Source organism: Castor canadensis, chromosome 6, assembly GCF_047511655.1.
Source record: "Castor canadensis chromosome 6, mCasCan1.hap1v2, whole genome shotgun sequence".
Lineage (NCBI taxonomy): Eukaryota > Metazoa > Chordata > Mammalia > Rodentia > Castoridae > Castor > Castor canadensis.
The window spans coordinates 8784108-8805971 of NC_133391.1; the positions used below are offsets into that span (position 1 = coordinate 8784108).

At 36.5% G+C, this 21864-nt stretch overlaps 1 pseudogene; it reads right to left on the reverse strand.

The window, feature by feature from the left end:
- Nucleotides 1–680: 680 nt before the first annotated feature.
- Nucleotides 681–21864, reverse strand: part of LOC109675318 (vomeronasal type-2 receptor 116-like) — a 46712-nt pseudogene continuing 25528 nt past the window's right edge.

Consider the following 21864-nt stretch of genomic DNA (forward strand, 5'->3'; position numbering starts at 1 on the left):
CACTTCCTGAGTGATGTGGCCACAGGGGCCATGTCTGTCTTGGGGACTCAAAGAAGATGGAAAAGAAGAGGACCTCAGAGAAGCTAGGTGAGGAGTGGGAGCACCACTTGCTGAGCTGGTGAGAGAGCTATTTTGAGGGACCCTGTATTGCACACCCAGGAAACCTCAGCTGGGCTCAGGCCTGAACACCAGGACAGCTGTTTACCCTCAGGAGTGAACAATGACTTGCCAGCGCCTCAGAGCACACTGCAGCCCAGGAACAAGGACTTGCACCCTTATGCCTGGGTCCCCAGAGAAGGCCCCCTGTCCCCCTCACTGTGTGGCTTGACAGCGGGAACTGTGATGGGCAGGGCTGGGACTGGCCAAAGAGGCCAGTTGTGGCCTCCAGATCCTCCACCCATAGGCCAGGGACTGACAAGGAAGACAGACCCCCATGATTACCAAAAAATTCAGTGAAATATATCAAGGGATTCTAAAACAGAGGGACATTGAATTTCATATAATCAGAAAATTGAGGAAAGTAACTATAAATACCAAAAGGCAGAAAATATCATTGTGGAGATTAGAAGTATAAGTCAGTAATATTTGCAGGGGTGATTGCAGAATCAATGACACAAAGTGAATAACAACATCACAATGCAATCAAATGTTGAAAATGAGAAATGCAACATATAGAAATTCTAATCCTGATAGAAGAAGTAGCATGAGTTTTCAGTAGCCTGAAGTAAACCTTCAGAAGCCTCGTTGTACATAGAATGGGTTTTATTCCTGAAGCCATATAGAGTGTTCCTCTCTGGACTTAACAAAATAATGTAGCACTTGGGACCAAAGATGAAGCCTAAGATCCCTGCCCTGGAGGCCAAGATGGAGAAGACCTCCACGGTCACCATGACCCTTCCCTTGGTGCTGTGGTAGACAGGGAGGAAGGTGATCCAGACACTACAGAACACCAGCATGCTGAACGTCAGGAACTTGGCTTCATTGAATGTGTCAGGAAGGTTCCTTGCTAGGAAAGCCACAGTGAAGCTCCCAAAAGCCAGGAAAATTAGGTATCACAGGATGCAGTAAAAGGCCACAACTGATCCCTTGTTACACACAATGATGATGTGGCCGTGTTCGGAGTTTGTGTCTGTGTCAATGAAGGGTGGAGAGGTTCCAAGCCAGATTCCACAGGTAGTCTGTTGGATCAGTGTGCAGATGGGAATAAGGTAATTAGGTGTCCTTGATACCAACAGCCACCTCATCCTATTCCAAGGAGATGTGATGTTAAAAGCCAGAATCACAGTGAGAGTTTTGGCCATGACAGTGAAGTAACCACTGTGAATACTATTCCAAATGTGGTCTGCTGCACGATGCAGGTGGCCATGCTAGGATGGCCAATGAAGAGCAAGGAACAGAGAAAACAGAAGGTAAGGGAGATGAGCAGGATGTAGGTGAGAGCCCCGTTATTGGCCTTTTCAATGGGAGTGTCTCAGTGATTCACAAAAGGTCACAAGAGCAACAGTTATGAGTACGGAGAAGATCACAGCCTTTCTTGCCAGAGCCATTCCTAAGGGATCTTCATAACCCAGAAAGGCCACAGATTTTTGGAGGCAGTGGTTTTGGTCTCGGTTGGCATACTGATGATCTGCACACTTCACACACTGATCCATGTCTGGTGAGGAGTGCAGGTTACCATTAGTTAAGGTTCAGTTTTCACGCCTCCCCTACAGCACAATGGTAAACTTTTCCTCTTTTGTTGCTTTAGATAAAAATGAATTCTACACAGCAAGTAATTCCAACTGAGCACTTCCCATTTTTGTTATTGTAGCACCAACAAAGTTACTTTAACTTCCTTAACTTTTCTGACATTTTCATGACACCATTTTCTAAATTTCAAAAACACTGTAGTTATGCCTAGCTCACCAAATTAAACCTCTGTAAATTAGACCTGGTTTTATTCATAAAACCGTCAAATTTATTTAGAATTATGTTCTCTTTTATTATGACATATGTAATTAATAAATTCCCTGAAATAGAGGCGATCAATAACACTTTTTAACTGGGTGAAGAAGTCACAACATCCTGCAACTCATAGTCATTTTCACCATATGCATATTCTGGTTTGGAGTACATTTGCACTGAATCAATACATTTATCTGTAGGGTTCTGGCATATTTCCTGTATGAATTTGTCCACCCACTATCATATTTCAACCTGCACTAACTCCAGTCTATTTGTATTTTTTTAATGTCAAGAATCTTTCAAAACAATCACGATTTTTATCCCTAGGTAGTATATACATTAAGATATAGTAAATGTCAATGTTTAAAAAATACACTTAGGACTTATAACTGCTATGCAGAACATAATACATTCATTCACATTAACCTCATATTCCATCACAAGTAAATTCAAGGTGAATTTCACAATTATATATAAACACTACCATATGAACATATTCATGTTATGTGTTCTGTTTCTGAAAATTATCTTTATACTTGGTGCACAGGTGGATTGCATCTCAAGGCCAGCTAGGGAAAAACTCAAATCTCCTATCAACAAATAAGCTTGGATTGGTGTTGGCACCTGTGTTCCCAGTTTTTTGGGCTACTGTTTAGGCCCATCACAGTGCAAGGAAAAGCATGTATCTATCTACAAATAAACTGAAGCAAAAAAGGACTGGGATTATAGTTCAAGTGATAGAGCACTTGCCTAGTAAGACCAAGATTCCGAGTTTTGGCTCTGGAACCATTAATCAATCAATAAATTAATTCATAAACAATGCTTTCATTTCTTTTACTGACAGTATTGTCTTGGCTTGGATGCCAGCATAAGGTGTATTGGAAATTGTTACATTCAGCATTTTTGTCTCATTCTTGTTTCACCATTGGACCCCAAAATGTGAAGCTCTTTTTTGGGATTCTGTAAATACCTTTTATGGGATTAAGACAATTGAAACCTGCTTATTTAGTAAGACCAGTTCTATTACTATTCATTTTAAGATACAAATGGGTATGGTATTTAATTATACATTTTTCTAGAGTTGGTAATATTATTATATGTTTGAAGAAACTAGTTCAAATCAATAAACTAGTTGAGATAGAATTGAATTCCTTTGCATATACCAAGTCTAGTCATTTGAAGTTCCCTTAAAATACCTTGAACAAGAAATGTGATTTTAGTTCAACAAGAAAAATGTCCAATATACTTCTTTTCTTCTATATTCTCACATATGGTGAACCAAGTTTAGCTCTTCTCATAAGATGAAATTTATTGCCCCATTCTTCTTATTCTCTGAAGGAGTTTAAGAAAACAAGCATTTTTAAATTCTTGAAATTTTAATAAATTTCACCAGTGATGTTCGTGATGATCATAAACAAAGTCATAGATGATTCAATTATGGTTTTTACTTATTACATATATTCAACCATGCAGGTTTCTGTGTGGTGCTGGGCATTGAACACAAGACCTCAAGTGCCCCATGCCTTGCCTCTATCCATGTGATAAACTCTAACCCTTGAGATGTTCAATTCCCCCTTCTGACAGTTTTTACATCCAATGACTGAGATTTGTGATTTTTTTTATTTTAAAATGTGTTAATTAAGGTCTTATGCTATTTTTTCTGGTTTTTTTCAATCTTGGGATTGAATTAAGGGCTTTATGCTTAATATCAATGTGAACTTGAGCCATTCCCCTGTTTCCATTTCTTTGTTAGTTTGTTTTACAGACTGGGTACCATGATAACTTTGCATGGGCTGGCCTCAGACTGTGATCATCTTACATCTGCCATCTGAGTAACTGCGATTACAGCCACGCAACAACACATCCACCCATGATATTGATGTAATTCTGCAGAATTACACAAATGATGTCCTGTTACAAAGTTTTCAATTTCTGGGTGAACACTCTTTTTAGGGTTTTTATCACATTTATTTATATTAGAATACACCTTAATATTGATATTCCTTTGTTGTATTGTCATTAAATATATTTTCTTGTTGTATTTGTTCTCTTGTTTCTTTGTCTTTAGGTTGCTTTTCCCTTTCTAGATTGTAAAAGGTACTTGAATACATACAATGTCTGGCATTTCTGGTTGGATGCCTGAGTATTTATTCCATCCCCTCAAGTCCATTCATAATATTTTCATTATTTATGATCTTTATTTAAGTTGTTCTTTAACTGTGGGATGTGTAAACAAGTATTTGTGAATATATAAACTTGAAGACAGTGGCCTTGTCTATATAGAGTTCTTTATCTGAGCAGAGTGAACTTACATTAAACCCCGTGGTCATAAAGAATAAAATATGCAAATTAAGGGCATGTTGTCAATCTCAATATATATCAAAGTGAAATTGAAATCATGCAAATATGCTGCTTAACAAAAGTACATATGAATCATAAAGGAAATGAAAAAACTGTGATGTAGAAGTGTTTCTAGCATGTATTATTTAACATAAATCCGGACATTGTGAATGTAATATGGTGACTGTGGCATCCTGAAATGTTCTGTATTCATTTGGATCTCTATTGTACATCATTCCATCCAACTTTCTCTGGGTTTCTGCCAGATGGAACCATTTTCAGGTTCTGTGATTATTACAAGAATGCATAGCATAAAAATCTAGTTGACATTTCCCCAACTCATCTAATATAATATTAGCGTGCATGCATCTGTATAGAAATTTATGACACTTTTCCAGTAGGTCTTTGTGTATTCATTGTAGACCTATTGCACTGGTTTGAGTTCATGTCATTATGAGTTGTATGTCTTTTTACATGTGGAATGTTGGTTTGTTTTTCTTGGAGGTGCTGTGGTAGAAACAGTAGATTTTGCACTTGCAAAGCAAGCATTCTACCACTTGGTCACATCTCCAATCCATTTTCATCTGGGTGTATTTGATATGGGGTCTCTCACAGTTTGCTTGGACTGGCCTTGAGCTGTAATCCTCCTGATCTCAGCTCTCAAGAAGCTAGGATTATAGGTGTAATCCACCAGCACCCAGGTCTGCCATCTGAAGCTTAAAAAGAATTTATTACAATATACATAAGCCTATCCCTTAAACCAAACTAAAATTTTCTGAGCACTTGGTCTTTATCAAGCATTTTGACGAGCACTCAGAAAATAAACATGTGCAAGAACCATGTATGCACTGTGAGGTACAAATAGGAAGACATTTTTCCATAACCTTACTCCCAAATTCCACAATAGAGACCAAAATTATGTAGAGAGGAGAGGTGCAAGGTGTTTTCTTGAGAAAGTAATGCATAAAATTAATATAGCGATGAATCAACTATGCAAATCACAGTATATGGGCTGTGTTGTTTCAAAGGTTAATGTGATCCTTTGTACCATTTCATTTGCCAATGGATGTAGGTAGACCTTTCCTATGCAGTCTACTTGCAGAGTTTTTCCCCCTTCAGGGAATATTGGAAAATATTTATGATGGGTGGGAGTTTCTCCAGAAGTCATAGACTTACCTGTCCCATTAGAAATCACATTCTCAGGGCAAGGGATGCAATCAATACAACAGGGAGCTTTTCCCTGCTGAGGAGACTTCCTGAATCCAGGACCACAACTGTCACTGCAAACAGAGTGAGGATTCTGAGGAAAATCAGATATGTATTGGTGACTGCAATTTCCCTTGTATTTCAATAAGTCCAGTATTTTACTGAATTGGATCATGAAGAAATATTAATTTTCTGTACTCAAATCCTGTAAATTCATTGCACATTATTAGATTTTGGCCATGATATGACACAATGGCTTACATGTTAAAGGCTTGGTCACCAGCCCTGTTGCTTTTTAGAAAGCATGGATCCTTTAAGCATTGATTCTAGTGGGAGGAAATTTGGTCATTAGAAGTACACAGTTAAAGGTGATATTGGTACCCCAGGGCCAATCCTTTCTCTGACTTTGTTCCTCTGTTGCCATGAGGTGTGTACTTACTTTGCTACCTGCTATGATCATGATGCTCTGCCTTGCCATAGAACATTAAGGAATGGGCCAAATGTCCACGTACTGAAACATTCAAAAGTGTTAGCTGAATAAACTCTTCTTCCCTGGAAGTTGATTTTTCTCATGTATTTTGTCACAGTGAGTGACAGTCAAGTAACACAGACAACATACATATTTTAGGACTGTGAAATATGAACACTTAGAAACATGTTGGTAAACAAATGTGTTTGTTTCTCACCCATGATTCAGTTAATAAGAAAAAATCTCTAAGTTGGAGGTTATTAAATGATCATTGCTGGATCATGAATCAACATCAGGAATATTAAATCTGAACAAGTGTTGCTTACTGATTTATGAAATTCAAAGCTTTGTGATTTGATGCAACCCACCTCTAAAGTTCCTGAGTTCCACTCTATCAGATCCTCTTGCAGAGATAATTGCTGACTATGTGGTCCATATGTGGAAAACCTTCCTAATTTCTCCCTATGTCTAACACCTTCTGGAAAATTCCAAAAGTTGAGAATGGCATACTCTGCCTCCAATTTCCTTTTCTCATCCAAAATCCCTTGGTCTCCAGTGGGGTTGTTAAACTGAATGCTCTTCAGAAAGGAGTGGAGCTAAAAGAGATGCATCATCCTAAGATGAAGTGGATTCCATGGTTAAGACAGAAAATCTTAACTGAAAAAAACCTCCTTATTGGCTTAATCCTGCTTCTTGACACAAGTACAACAATGTGGTAGTACAAAGGAAAAACTAGAGAAGCAAAATATCATGATATCAAATCCTGGACACAGATCAGAGGATCAAAATGACAGTTTCAACAGAAAACACCAATGTCACAGTTAACTATAATGAGTGAATCTGGGAATGAGATAATTTTTAACCACCTGGAAAAACCTAGTAGGTATGTATTTTATGAATGAATGTAGAGATTCAAATATCAAATGGGTTCATTAACACCTAAACTGGAATTAAGTCAAATCATTGATATAAAATACCCACTACAGTCTCTAGCAGGACTTAGGTACTCAAGGACTTCCTTCTCTTTTACTTCTTATTTAAAAAACTATTTGTGAAATGCTCACTTTATCATAGTGAAAACATTTTCCATGTAGGTTGTTGAGTCCATTTATAATGAAAAACATTGATGTGGAATAAAAACACATTTCTTTTTCACACATTGCCCCTCGTATTCAAGAACATATCTATTCAGGTCTAGTTATCTCCTATAAAGTAAAAAAGGTATACTTCCTATTGTGCTGTCTAAGAAAGTATGACAAATTACTTATTTTGTCTATGAAATCAGTTCACAAAGAGACGTTCTGATGTCCTGTACCATCCAGTGAAAAAGCCATTGCCTGAGAAAGGGAAGGCACCATCCAATTTGCTTTTCCCACTATTTGCATTTGGATTTGATGAAGTAGCATCTCATGAATGGTATGGGCCACAGCATACACAGCATTGTAAATATTGTAACTCTCTTCACTCATGGCTGTTTCAAAAAGATTCCCAGGCAACCAGTCCAAGGAGGCATTGTGTGAACAGTTCTTAGAAATTCCAGCTTAGAAAATGAGCTATTTAAAAACACAGTAGCTAGATAAAAGTCTTCTGGGTATTTGAAAGGGTTAGCTGTCTGGACAAAATTTCTGAAACCAGAAATGTCTCCATGGTGGTGTGAAAAAATAATATGTCCATGGAATGAATCTGAAATGATATATTGTTAAACTTGTTACATCCCATTGAGAATTCATTACCCAGACTTTGCCTAGCACAAACTATCCCCAAAACCATACAACAAACCTTCCAGGTAATCACTGTCACCATAAATGATGATCACATTTGCTGATAATTATTTGATCTGGTAATGTTTCCACCAGGCATTTGGGAAAAAGGACGCTATGGTGACTGGGATCATTTCCAGAATGGCTACACAGATTCTGTGTTTGTCCATCTCTTCTCTCAGGTCTGAGAGAACTGAAAACCTCTGTGGTCTTCTGAAATGAGGAGCCCACCAAGGTCCATCTGAAATGAAGCATCAGGAGACCATGCCAAGGACCAGAGATGTTTCTTTGGGAGCCATCTGATAGAGAGATGTGAACTTGTCATGGCCACTCAGGACAGGATCAAAAGTCCCAAAGGTAAGCTAAAGGGAGAAGGAAATAGGAAGCCACATGAAGAAGAGGACAGTCAACAAGTACAATCAGATGACTGGTATGCACTAAGTATGAGTAAAAGAGGTAAGAAGTAAGGCTTGCTCACTGCACTTTATGAGAACTCTCTGGAAAACCGTAGGTCAGTCACAGAAATCTAAGAAAGCCCTATGTCTGCTCCAACTTCTCCCTCTTCATCATTCCAAAGAAAAGGAACATGGGTGCTCCACAAAGTCTGTAACATTAATAATGAAGAGCTTCATAAAACAAGACTCCTCCTTTTGTTCTTCCTGACACCTGAAAATTGCACCAAAGAAGCCATAGATTCATCTGTCCACATCCCAACCACACCCTTACCTGTGGAAAATTTTAGAGCTCCAGCAGTGTCCCAATCTGGGCAGATACTGCCTATGAAGCTCCTAGAAGTGCTGCTATAGACTTGCTCTCTTTTCTACATGTGTAATTAGGAAAAACTTTGTCAGGCCCAGAAAGCCAAAGTAAGGAATTCTCTAATGTCCTCCATTCAGTGTGTGGGACATTATAAAAATCAAATTCCAGAGAAATGTTCTGTAGAAGAAGGGGGTTCTCATTGATCTCCTCAATGGCAAAAACCATGGCCAGTAAAAACTGGTAGTTCCTTAAGAAAAGCCTGCATAGAGACCATTGTATTTTCCATAATGAAGAATTAGTATGTGATATGTTTAAAACCAAAGCAATGACTTTGGTGGACTGAATGTGTGTGTATGTAAAATTAAAATGCTACATAATCAGTGCCTTCTTCTATCCATTAAGAATATGTGTTCTTCTTTAGGTTTAGGTGAGTTCATAAAAATAATCTCCTATAATCAAATTCAAGTCCTTATGTGGACAGGGATAGAAAGAGAGAGGGTGAGAGAAAGGGTGAGAGAAAGAGAGAGGGGGGAGACAGAGAAGTGTAGGGAGAGGGGGAAAAGGAAGGGAAGACTGAGAGGTCTGTAGAAGGACAGGGAAAGGGGAGGAGAAGAGGGAAGGGAGAGTGAGTGATAAGGGAGAAGGAATGGAAATAGCTTTTTCACCTCACTGGAAATTTTGTGGTGCATTATGCTCCATTTTTCTTGTGCCACATGTGAAAAATGTACGTTTGTAGTTAAATCCAACCCAATATCTTCTGGGACTCTATGAAATCACAACTTCTTAACATCTACCTCCTCCCTAGGAATACAAATTTGGTTTTTGCCTGCCTAACCACTATCTGAGATCCTTGAACTATGAGACTTGAACATGGTCCATAGTAACATCAGCCCAGTGGTCTTCCTTACAGCCACTACTCCAAACTCAGCCTCCTTAACATGGTATAAGAAAATGCTTATAGTGAGGAAGGCCAGATAGTAAGATTATGATTTTTATTCATGAACTTATTCCTACTGTGTTAATTTCAAACACTGGGCTGATATAAGTCACACTGCCCTCCAGTGCAGAGCTTCTAGAATACCTGTACTACATTTGGAAGATATGTAGTGCCAGTATCTTGCCCATTTACTACCTCATTTCGCATCATCAGTGGCTGGTTGCAACAATTTTGGGTCTAAGTCCACTTCAGCAATAGGAAGTGAATAGAAGGGTGAGCCTTGATCATATCTCAGGGTTGTGTTAGTCTTGGTGAGTAAGTTTATTGATGTGACACATCTTGATCACTTTGGTGGCCACAGTAATTACAACGAAGCTTGGAACTGGTCTAACCATAGTGATTATTTTCAGAAACAAGTAGCATCACACAGTTTATAACCTTAGACTAGTTACTATGGATGAGGTATCTGGGCCTACCCTGTCCCAATTGAGAGGTTCCTATGTATATAGTACTCTCTCTATTCATTCCATTCTTGGGGTTTTCATTTTCAATACAGCAACAGATTATGTGTGACAAACTGGATTTTCCTTTGTGTCCATTAATGGTACAGTAATAATCTACCAAGAAGTCATTCCCTGCAAACCTTTCCAGACAAATAGTGTAAATGACAACAAGCTAAAACAAAAAATACCAAATTCTTTGAGTTTGAAGAAACATGGGCCCAAATTAAGCCAGAAAAGGAAGGAAGACTGAAGTAAATAAATATGTGATAGCTTGGCTACTATGAACAGTGTGCCAGTAAACATGAGTGTCAGTGACAATAGCAATTGTCAGTCCCCAAGCTTTCCTCTTAAACACAACTTTAAAAAAAATCACATATGTCATCACTATTTAGTATCACTTGGGATTTCCTCCTTTCTTTATTTTGGGTCAAACATAGTTATGACTTCCTAAGTTATAAGTATTTTCTTTGTTTGAATTTATGTAAATAGGATATTCTCTCACACACTTTTAAACCATCCTGTGTTGATTCAACATCATGCTTTAAGACTGGTTTTCATTGCTGCTGTAGAGTTAGTGTGTAAACTTTTCATGTAATATTTCATCATGGTTGTAAAGGATTAGCATTCATTTTTAGGAGATTGATTTTGGAAGATTTTGTCCAATATGAAGTGCACTGATACAGATTTTCCTGTGAGTGTGTTCTGGTTCACAGTCAGACTAATTCATCTATGGTACATGAATAAACATCATAGTAGTGCATCCCCTCCTTTAAAGTAGATCATTTCAATGAATTCCCATAAGTGATAACCAACTAGGTACTGCCATAGACCAATTGGTTATTTTAATGCATAAGAAGAGACTGGAATTGATGTGTTCAACTTTCTCCCAAAGCTGATGTTACTCTTTTTTTCTTTTCCCCCTAATGTTGATGTCCTAGGATTCTAGTATCCTAGTTCCTCAGAAACTTGCAGAAATGGTGCAGCATGGTTTTGTCATATCTTTAAGTTAAAGGAGACATAGTACACCTGAGGCTGACAATGACATGGCTGCTGCTGTCTCACACTAGCTTGAGAAATCAATTTTGTGCTTCACTTCAACTCTCCACACAGTGATGAAACACTGTCGCCTGGAATTAGTGAAGGAAGGGAGTTGTGTACATCACAGATTGGCAAAATCACCAACCACTGATTTTATTAAGAGCTGATTTGCCAAGATAACACCATGCTATTGCTTAAGATCCAGTGTGTTCATCCCACGTGATGAGGTTGGAACTGGAGTTTGAAACCACGGTTTAATGCTTGTAATGCAGGCACTCTACCACTTGAGTTACACCTCGGACCCATTTTGATATGTTTTTTGGCTATAAAGTTTCACAAACTATCTCCCTCGGATGTCTTTGAACCGAGATATTCCTGTTCTCAGCCTCCTGAGTAGCTAGGATTACAGGCATGAGCCTCTGACACCGGGCTTGATAGCATTTTATTTCAAAGGAATCATGTATTGCTTTCTTCCAGAAAATCTCCTATACCATTCTATATCACTAAATTTTTTCTCCTATAAAATGACATACACAGTGATTTGTGATACTATTTTTGAATGATGCTTCTTTTCTGTAATTAAGCAATTCTGTAGGGAAAATCAAAAGTTATGTTCAATAACCTCTGATCATTCATTTATTCACTCTCATCAGCATCACTGGTGCTTATGTGTGTCTTGTTCTCTCACAGGCACAGTGAAGGAAGTCCTCCTCTCATGTTTGTGTCCAGTGTTTACTCAGTTTATCTCTGGTGGGACCACAGCTTTGGGGGGCCAATCTTACCTCTGTATGTGCCATCAAATTCATGTTCAAGGGGGAATCTTTCATGCTTGAACTTAAAGCTCTCTAGTGAAGGAACTTATCTTAAGTATGAGTGTGTTTGTTTCTGCAATGAAGGTTTTCCATTGTGTATAATTAGAAAAAGATTTGTGATGGTGGGTGAACTGAACCAAGAAACATTGTAAGCATGTATGAAAATGTCTCATGAAACCCCCTGTACAACTATGTATACTAATAAAAATGTACAAAAAAGACACGTTCCATGTGTAAAAATAAACCTCTGTTTGCATGGAAAAAAATTTAAAAAATATGTGATACTTGAAAGCCCAAATGATATCCCTTGTCAGAAAACATCATGAGTATTTCAGGAAACTATCACCTAACCTAATACTCCAAATGAGGGAACAGTATGTCATCAGGAACTATTTGGTAGGGGAGAAAACTCACAGAATTAAATGAGCTGTTTTAAGGAAACAAATTTCATGAACTGGAAGAAAACAGAGAAATGCTCCATTACTCTACAGAAAAACTTAATAAAAACAATGAAAGAATTAAAAAATATTAAACAGAATTTCTTGAGCTGATAAATACTTTCAGCAAAATCAAAAAATGTGACGGAATTGAACAATAGCAAGACAGATCAACAAAAGAAAGAAGAACGTTCTTACAGACAAGCTGTTTAAAATACACAATTGAAGGAAAACAATAATGAAGAAGTTCACAATGACTATGGCTTCTTTGAAAAAGTATAAAACACCAAATATTTGCACTATTGCATTTCAAGAAGAAGTTGAGAAAGACAAAAATGTAGAAAGCTTATTCAAATGAATAATAGCATTAAAACTCCTCAGTTTAGAGAAAGATACAAATATCTAGGTGCAGGAGGATTAACCATTCACAGGTAAGCAAAACCTAGTTTGCCAGAAGCATTGTATAATGAAGCTCTCACAGGTGAAAGATAAAGAGAAGATTCTCAAGGTTTAAAGAGAATAGTAACAAATAAATTTAAGTTCAACCCTGCTGGCCTGAGATGGGAGTTCTCAGAAGAAACATACAAGGAAGGAGTGCTATTTGTGTTTCACAGTACTGAGGAAGAAGAAGAAGAACAGCAACAAAACAAAATTCTTTAACAAAAAGAGCTCTCCTTCAGCATTGAAGGAAGAATAAAGACTTTCCTAGACAAACAAATGTGAAAGAATGTATCAACACCAGAAATGTTTTGTAAGAAATACCGTGAGGAAATTTTCATGCACACACACACACACATGCACATATATATATATATATATATATATATATATAGTATTGTGTATGCTCACATATAACTATACTTATATATATTCATATATATATACTTATATATATTCATATATATATATACAAACCAATCAGAGGTTTTTTTATTATGACATTCTGATACATTTATATGCATATTTATTGTATTTAACCCCTGCATTTCTTAGGAGTATCCAGTCTCTTATTTTTTATTTATTTATATGTTTGCATCATGATTATATTAGTTTGTTAGTGTTAAAAGTACTCCAAAGAGCTATTTTTATCAACTGATATTTTCATAATACCCATCTGGGTCACTAATTGAAATACTTTTGTAGAGTAACCAAAAATAATGAGTACAGAATCAAAACCAGTAACAATTCTCTTATCACAGAAAAGGACTATAAAAGAGCATGTAAATGGGGGGGGGGGGCTGCAACAAACTGGGGAACAAGGTAGAACATGGCTATAAGGAAATCTGTTCAAACAGAATTAGTGGGAATATGGATGGAATGTATTTTCTTATTTAGAGACACAAAGTGCATGAATGGATACAATACAAGATCCAACTCGATGTTACTCCCAAGAATCTTACTTCAACTTTAATGATAGACATGGCCTGAAATTGAAGGAATGGGATATTATATTACATGCAAACGGAAGCTGTGATAAAGCAGGAAATACCATACTAACATCAGATAAAATACACTTAATTCAGGGCAATGTAAAATTATAGAGGGTCATGAATAAAAAAGGAGTTACTTCATCAAGACAACATATTAAAAATTCATTCCTCAAATATCAGAACACTCAAATATACAAAGAATATCTTAATGAGTCTAAATTCAGAAATTCTCAGATTCAGAAACAGGTAAATCCTTTCATATCCACACATAGCAATAGACAGAGATCCAGATTGAAAACTCAATACCAAAATATTCAGAGTTAAACTACATGCTACTTTACCATCCAGAATCATCTTCCAAATACATACTTTTCTTTTCAGCACTTGGAAATGTTCAAAGATGGATCATATCATAAAACATAGGAAAATGTCAAAATTAAAAAATATAACTACATGTAAGGCTTACTTTCAGGGAAACCATAAAAAGAGGTCAACAAGAAAAACTTCAAGATTGAAGATATATGTGATAATTTTAAAACTACTTTTGATCATTCAATGCATCAAAGGAAAAATCAAAAAGGAAATTGAAATGTTTCTTGCAACAAAAGAAAATGTGCAACACCACACTGTATGATGCAGTGTAGGCAGCACCAAGTGAAAACTTCACAGTAATCAGTGCAAAAGTTGAAAAAAATTAAGAATAGCTGCTATTAATAACCTTTAACTGCCTCTTCAATGAACCGTAAAAAAGAACTCACTATATCTGAAATTAGTATAAGAAAAGAAATAATTATGATGAGAAGAGTCACATGGAAACCAAAAAAAATAATGAAAAAGACATATTCATAATTTGAGAAGATCCTAGATTAAGAAATGGACACAAGAATGAAGTAAATAACACCAATGATGAAAACCACAACAGAAAGAGAACAGATCAAAAATGATCAAAAGGAACTATATGCCAATAAATTGGAAGTCTAAAAGAAATGGAAAAAAATTAGGGACATACATCTTACTGGAAGTGAGTCAGAAAGACATAGAATTCTTGGACAGATGAATAACAAAGATGGAGTGAAAATAGAAAGCCTCCTCAAAAAATAAAAACCAAAGACTTCATGGATTCAAGATGAATTGCACCAGTCATTTAAGAAGAGCAAGGTCACAGGTACATCAGTTCAAAGACCTTTAATGGGCTATTTTACAGTCTGATGACTATAAATTATAATTATGCACTTTCCATTTCAAAAAGACAGAAGAAAATATTTTGAAAGTTTTGAATACAAAGAATGTAATTGTACTCACAATACTTCAATGGCACAACATAGTATAATGAGGCAAATGGCAACAAAGAAACCAAATGTCCAGTTTTGTTAACAATAAATGCTCTTAGAGACTCAAAGGGACAAATGAAGTAAAAAATCAGTTTCACATAGGTGTGAAAACATCAGTAACATGGATGAGAAATTCAGCAAAGTCAGATTCTGACAAAATAATGAAATTGAAATGTTGGAAATGAAAAGCTCAATAGAAAACACCTGGAAAGCATCACCAATCTATGATCAACTCCCAGACAATAATGATTCAATGAAGAAATGGGCAAGTGATATGAACAGAAATTTTCAAAGAAGAAACAGAAATTACCAACAATACATGAAGAAGACTTCAGTGTCCAAGCTTAAAGGAAATACAAATCAAACCACATTAAGAATTCACCTCACTCCTCTTAGAATGGCTATCATCAAGAACACAAAACAACAAATGTTGCTGAGGATGGCAGTGAGAAAAGGAACAGGAAACTGTTCCTTGGCTCAATAAACTAATAAAAGAACTGTCATAAGAACCTGCAATACCACTCTTGGGCATACATTCAAATGACTGGAAGTCAGGATACAATAAACACACTTGCACACTCATGTTTAATGCAGTATTATTCACAATGGCCAAGCTATGGACACAGCTCCAATCCTCTACAATTGATGAAAGGATTAAGAAAACATGGTATTTATACAGCATTGATATTTCTCAATCATACAGAAGTATAAAGCATTTTAATTTGCAGGTAAAAGGATGGAACTGGAGACCATGATTTTATGCAAAGTAAGCCAAGTTCATAAAGACACAGGTCAGTTTTCTCTCACATGTGGAAGATAGGTCCAAATACAAATACTAGCAAGCAATATGTATATTCAATACATATAGCATCATTCAAATGTGGGAGTGTTAGAAGTCACTAGGGAAGAGAGAAAGGGAAGAGAATGATAGGGAGTGAATAGTATTGAAATACTTTGCATCTGTGTAGGAAAACGACACAACGAAACACACAGTGTTTCAATGAAATAGAAACTACTGAAGAAAACAGTGTGATGGATATAGGACAAAGAAAAGTAATAAAGGGGGTTAAACTGAGTAAATTATGATATATTTAGAGGCAGAATACTAAGGCAAGCCCCCCTGAACAATAAAAAGACCTTTAGACAGTGAAGGTCAGGAAAGTCAACATGTTGTTAAGGGAAAGATGAAAAAGGTAAAGGAGGTTGAACAAGGCTGATGTGTATTCTGCACATATATGAATATGGAACAATGAAACCTGATGAAGTCAATTTAAGAAGGGGGACAGGTAACAGAAAGAATAAGGGAGGGGATGAACCAAATGGGGGTACATTGTACCCATATATGGAAATGTCACATTGAAATACCATGTACAGCTACTAAATAATAGTAAAATGTAAAAAAAGAAATGGGTGGAATTTCCAACGAAATTATGATTTTATTAGATCCACATAGCCCTAAATTTTAAAAAAGCTGTCATGCTCACTAAGCCAGTACTGCAGAAGATACTTAGAGGAATCCTAATCACAGACAAAGAAGAAATACAGTCAAAATCAATAGAGTCAGGGAAAGACTAAATCCCAGGAGAAGAATACACAATCAAATGAGAATTAAGGAGGAATCATACATGGTGTATTTTATAAGGTACCAAACTTCAACATGAATAAGGGGGAAAGGAAATAGATGTGAAATTAATGAAGTGGAATGTAAAATAACAATATAAATAATCTGAAAAATACGTGACTCTTTACAAGATAAACAAGATTGACAATCCCCTATTCATATTTAGGAAACAGAAATAATAACATGCATTTTATCTGATCACAATGCATTAAAACTAGAACTAAACAACAAACACAAAAGCAGGAAATATGAAAATAATTGGAAGCTGAACAACACAATGCTCAAAAATCAGAGTCATCCATGAAATAAAAGAGGAAATTTAAAGATTCCTGGAAGTTAATTAAGGTGAAAACACAACCTACCAGAGCTATGCAACAGAGCAAAGGCAGTCCTAAGAGGAAAATTTATAGCCATGAGTGCATATATTAAAAGGACAGAACGATCACAAATCAATGAACTAATACTACAGCACAAACTCCTAGAAAAGCAAGAACAAGCAAATCCTAAACAAGCAGAGGAGACAAATAATAAAAATAAGGGCTAAAATCAATGAAAAAATAAACAAGATTGACAGATCCTTGGCAAACCTGACCAAAATGAGGAGAAGAAAACCCAAATCAGTAAAATAAGAAATGCAAAAGGGGAGATAACAACAAACACCATGGAAAATCAGAGAATCATCAGAGACTACTTTGTGAACCAATATTCAAATAAATTTGAAAATCTTAAAGAAATGGACAGGTTTCTAGATACATATGATCATCCAAAACTGAACCAAGAGGAAATGAATTACCTGAATAGATCTATAATACAAAATGAAATTGAAGCAGCAATCAAGAGTCTCCCCAAAAAGAAAAGTCCAGGACCTGAAGGATTCTCTGTTGAATTCTATCAGACCTTTAAAGAAGAACTGATACCAACCCTCCTTAAACTGTTCCATGAAATAGAAAGGAAAGAAAAACTGCCAAACACATTTTATGAAGCCAGTATTACACTTATTCCAAAACCAGGCAAAGACATACCAAACAGGAGAACTATAGGCCAATCTCCTTAATGAACATTGACGCAAAAATCCTCAAGAAAATAATGGCAAACCGAATTCAACAACACATCAAAAAGATTATTCACCACGACCAAGTAGGCTTCATCCCAGGGATACAGGGGTGGTTCAACATACGAAAATCAATAAACGTAATAAACCACACTAACAGAAGCAAAGACAAGAACCACTCAATAGAAGCAGAAAAAGCCTTTGATAAGATCCAACACCATTCATGATAAAAGCTCTAAGAAAACTAGGAATAGAAGGAAAGTTCCTCAACATTATAAAAGCTATATATGACAAACCTACAGCCAGCATTTTACTTAACGGAGAAAAACTGAACCCATTCCCTCTAAAATCAGGAACCAGACAAGGATGCCCACTATCTCCACTCCTATTCAATATAGTTCTGGAATTCCTAGCCAGAGCATTAGGCAAGACAAAGGAATAAAAGGAATACAAATAGGTAAAGAAACTGTCAAAATATCCCTATTTGCAGACGACATGATCCTATACCTTAAAGACCTAAAAAACTCTACTCAGAAGCTTCTAGACATCATCAATAGCTATAGCAAGGTAGCAGGATATAAAATCACATAGAAAAATCATTAGCATTTCTATACACTAACAATGAGCAAACTGAAAAGGAATGTATGAAAACAATTCCATTTACAATAGCCTCAAATACCTAGGTGTAAACCTAACAAAAGGTGTGAATAACCCCTACAAGGAAAACTATAAATTTCTGAAGAAAGAGATTGAAGAAGATTATAGAAAGTGGAGAGATCTCCCATGCTCATGGATTGGTAGAATCAACATAGTAAAAATGTCGATACTCCCAAAAGTAATCTATATGTTTAATAAAATTCCCATCAAAATTCCAATGACATTCATTAGAGATCGAAAAATCTACCATGTAATTTATATGGAAACACAAGAGGCCATGAATAGCCAAGGCAATACTCAGTCAAAAGAACAATATTGGAGGTATAACGATGCCTGACCTCAAACTATATTACAAAGCAATAACAATAAAAACAGCATGGTACTGGCACAAAAACAGACATGAAGACCAGTGAACAGAATAGAGGACCCAGATATGAAGCCACAAAACTATAACCAACTTGTCTTTGACAAAGGACCTAAAAATAATGATGAGAAATAGCAGCCTCTTCAAGAAAAACTGCTGGGAAAACTGGTTAGCAGTCTGCAAAAAACTGAAACTAGATCCATGTATATCACTCTATACCAAGATTAACTCAAAATGGATCAAGGATCTTAATATCAGACCCCAAACTCTAAAGTCGATACAGGAAAGAGTAGGAAATACTCTGGAGTTAGTAGGTATATGTAAGAACTTTCTCAACGAAACCCCAGCAGCACAGCAACTAAGAGATAACATAGATAAATGGGACCTCATAAAACTAAAAAGCTTCTGTTCATCAAAAGAAATGGTCTCTAAACTGAAGAGAACACCCACACAGTGGGAGAAAATATTTGCCAGCTATACATCAGAAAAGGACTGATAACCAGAATATATAGGGAACTTAAAAAACTAAATCTCCCAAAGCTAATGAACCAATAAAGAAATGGGCAAGTGAACTAAACAGAACTTTCTCAAAAGAAGAAATTCAAATGGCCAGAAAACACATGAAAAAATGCTCACCATCTCTGGCAATAAAGGAAATGCAAATTAAAACCACACTAAGATTCCACCTCACCCCTGTTAGAATAGCCATCATCAGCATCACCACCAACAACAGGTGTTGATGAAGATGGGGAAAAAAAACCCTCTTACACTGTTGGTGGGAATGTAAACTAGTATAACCACTCTGAAAAAAACTTTGGAGGCTACTTAAAAAGCTAACCATTGATCTACCATTTGATCCTGCAATACCACCCTTGGGGATATACCCAAAAGACAGTGACACAGGTTACTCCAGAGGCACCTGCACACCTATGTTTATTGCAGCACTATTCATAATAGCCAAGTTATGGAAACAGCCAAGATGCCCCACCACTGACGAATGGATTAAGAAAATATGCATCTATACACAATGGAATTTTATGCAGCCATGAAGAAGAACAAAATGTTATCATTTGCTGGTAAATGGATGGAATTGGAGAACATCATTCTGAGTGAGGGTAGCCTCTCCCAAAAGACTAAAAATCGTATGTTCTCCCTCATATGTGGACAATAGATCAAGGACAAACACAACAATGGGAATGGACTTTGAGCACATGATAAAAGCGAGGGCACACAAGGGAGGGGTGAGGATAGGTAAGACACCTAAAAAATTAGCTAGCATTTGTTGCCCTTAATGCAGAGAAACTAAAGCAGATACCTTAAAAGCAACTGAGGACAATAGGAAAAGGGGACCAGGAACTAGATAAAAGGTTAGATCAATAAGAATTAACCTAGAAGGTAACACCCATGCACAGGAAATTAATGTGAGTCAACTCCCTGTATAGTTATCCTTATCTCAACCAGCAAAAACCCTTCTTTCTTCCTATTATGCACACATGAATGATAAAATAAAAAAAAATTTAAAAATTAAAAAAAAATTACAATCCTCACCAAAAAAAAGAACAATTAGTCAAGAAGAACAAACAAAAGTAACACAAATAGGTAAAGAAACTGTCAAAATATCCCTTTGTAGATGACGTGATCCTATATCTCGAAGTCCCACAAAAGTATACCGAACAGCATCTAGACAGCATAAACAGCTTTAGCAAGGTGGCAGGATACAAAATCAACTTACAACAAGCATTAGCCTTTCTATACACCAAAAATGAACAAATTCAGAATGAATTTGTGGAAATAATTAAATTTACAATAGCCTCAAAAAAAATCAAAATCGAGGAGTAAACCCAACAAAGGATATGAATGACCTCTACAAGGAGAACTACAAACCTCTGAAGAAAAAGATTGAAGAACACTACAGAAGGTAGAACGATCTCAAGTGCTCATGGATTGGTATAATCAACTTAGTAAAAATGACTACACTACCGATCTACAGGTTCATTGCAATTCCATCAAAATCCCAATGACATTCATCACAGAGATTGAAAAATCTACCTTAAGGTTCATTTGGAAACACAACAGATGGCGAATAGCCAAGGCAATACTCAGCAAAAAAGAGCAATGATGGAGCTTTCAGAATACTCGACTTCAAACTATATTACAAAGCAATAGCAATGAAAACAACATAGTACTGCAACAAAAACAGACATGAAGACCAGCAGAACAGAATACAGGACCAGGATATGAATCCACACAGCTATGCCCACCTTATTTTTGACAAAGTTGCAAAAAAATATGATGGAGAAAAGGCAGCCACTTCAACAAATGTTGCTGGGAAAAGTGGTTATCAGTCTACAGAAAACTCAAACTAGATACATGTTTAGCACCCTATACTAGTATCAACTCAAAATGGATCAAGGGACCTGAATATCTGACCCAAAACTCTGAAGTTAGTACAGAAAAGAGCAGGGAATACTCTGGAAGCAATAGGTATAGGCAACAACTTCCTTAATAGAACCCGAGCCACTCAGCAACTAAGAGAATGAATGGACAAATCGGACTTCACAAAATTAAAACGTTCTGCACAACAAAAAAATGGACTCTAAACTGAAGAGATCACCCACAGAGTGGGAGAAAATATTTGCTAGTTATAATCACACAAAAGACTGATAACCAGAATATACAGGGAGCCCCAAAAATTAAACTCCCCCCAAATAAATGAACAAATAAAAAACGGGCAACAGAACTAAACAGAACTTTTTTAAAAGATCAAACTCAAATGGCCCAAAAACACATGAAAAAATGCTCAACATCTCTGACCATAAAGGAAATGCCCAATCAAAACCACACTAAAATTCCACCTCACTCTTGTTAGTATAGCTATCATAAAAACACCACCAACAAATGTTGGTGAGGATGTGGGGAAATTGGAACCCTCATACACTGCTGGTAGGAATGCAAGGCAGTACAACCACTCTGGAAAACAATATGGAGGTTCCTTTAAAAACTAAACATAGACCTGACATATGATCCACCAATCCCACTCCTTGGGATATACCCAAAGAACTGAGACTCAAGTTACTCCAGAGGCATTTACACACCCATGTTTCTTGCAGCACTATTCACAATAGTCAACTTATGGAAACAGCCAAGATGCCCCACTACTGATGAATGGATTAAGAAAATGTGGTATTTATACACCATGGAATTT